The following is a 1994-nucleotide window of genomic DNA, read 5'->3' on the forward strand; positions in this document are numbered from 1 at the left end:
GTTATTTTACTAATCTCGTGAAAATAACGTTAAAAGTGATGGAAGGTTAATCAGACATCATGTGGTGGCGTTGATAGCCGAAAGACAAGGGTACATGCGCCAATTGGTCGGTGTCCCGATGGTTAAGTGTTATGTGTCTTGTGTTCACGGCTTGATGCGAACCAGAGAGACACGAGAGATATGGACAGCGATTTCCCTCTTCTACTTCTACGCCACAACAAGCAGGTACTGTATTCGATGGTATCTTCTTTTAATTTCAATATTAGGATTTTGAATTGCGGTCATGCCATTCGGTTTCCAGTTCTTGCTATTCAAGTTGTAATCTTCGGGTGATAAGATCTATCTATCTCTCTCTTCAAGTTATGTCTCCCCATCTTCAGATTTGATTTCTCAAATCTGTTTGTCTTTCCCATAGGGAAGATGCCATTGAAGTTAGCGACGTTGATGGTGTTCGTGGGAGGTTGCAGAAGACCATCGCCGTGAGCTCTGAGCACTGCTGCCTCGATACATACGATCAGGTTCACAAATATCGCCCCTAATTTCACCCATCTACTACACTTTACCTTCAAATTATAACCGTGTAATTGCAATTTGAACTAATTGTAACCTCCTAATAGAACCCCATTGAAAAGACAAGCTAAAGAGATAAGTTTCTCTGTTTTCTAAAAAATTAATATTATTATTATTATAGTAATTATCTTAAATATGTTTCACACATGATATTCACGAGAAAGTTTGGGCTGTGACCAAGTCCACCCTGTGAAAGATAATATAATCTTAAATTGCAATTTTTTTGGTAATTGTAATAGTTTAACGTTTAATTGTTATAGCCAAAACGTGTTTCTACCACAGGCGTGGTAGTTCCATTTAATGTGACATCTCGAACTTATTTGTTTATTTTATGCAAATCACAGTCGATATGAGTTGGCCATGGAAGAAGAAATCATCAGATAAGTCGGGTTCTGTTAAAACATAATCCGTTATTGTAACTGCTTCAGTTGGCTAACAAGGCGACGAGGTTCATCCGGTTACCCTTTTATATTTATAATTACTTATAGAATGTTATAAGTTGTTTATTTTGTTACCATTTTAACTTACAGGTTAGTTAAGATAGTTCCAAAAAGTCAATATCTCAGAGTTAACCGGCTTGGATGAACAAGTTAAATTCTATAAAGATCAAATTAAATCATATGATGAACAAGTGACAAGATATGAAGATCAGATTAAAAGTTTAGAAGACAAGCTTGAAGATTAATCCGACCAGTTTCTGAAATACATTCAGAGTTGACCAACATATGAAAATTAGTATAGATAAGATTAAAAGTTTAGAAGATGAAGTTAAAGCTTAATATGAGAAGCTCTCCTAAACACATTCATAGTTAAACGCAAAGGAGAATCTGTTCAAATAACACATGGAAGTAGCCGAGGAAGCCGTCTCAGGTTTGTTAATTATATTAATTACTTCATTTTAATCGAAAAACAACCCCCCCCCCCCAAAAAAAAACTCACGGTTTCACCGTTCTTTGTAAATTTGTTTTGTAGTTCCTGTTGTTTTCTATTTACTCTTGAACAATGTTCAAACAAATTTCTTAGTTTTATTAGTGATGAAAGAGCTATTGATGGTTGTTAATTGAGTTTTTTTTTATGTTTCATCCTACTTGAATTGGCGGTCATGGCACGCCGCAACCGCGGCGGGTCTGAATACTAGTTTATATTTAAAAAGCAACATCCGTTTGTGAGAGCAATGGTACTATAGTTCAATGTACACATAATTTTGCGTGTTGTACTACCATAACAAGCACGATTCTAGCTTATTCTTATTCAACAAAGCACACAAATACAAAGAGAAAGATGGATGTGTATCATACACACATCCACCACCGCAAACAATTGCCGAAGAACTCTTTTTCTCTGGAACAAGAAAGTAACCGGCATGTGCTCTACGGTCTTTTGCTTTCCACCTATGTATTTGTTTCATTTTTTTGGAATTTTAC

Source organism: Bidens hawaiensis, unplaced genomic scaffold (genome assembly GCF_021521415.1).
Source record: "Bidens hawaiensis isolate Kalapana, Puna unplaced genomic scaffold, B.hawaiensis_p1.1 tig00008141_1, whole genome shotgun sequence".
Lineage (NCBI taxonomy): Eukaryota > Viridiplantae > Streptophyta > Magnoliopsida > Asterales > Asteraceae > Bidens > Bidens hawaiensis.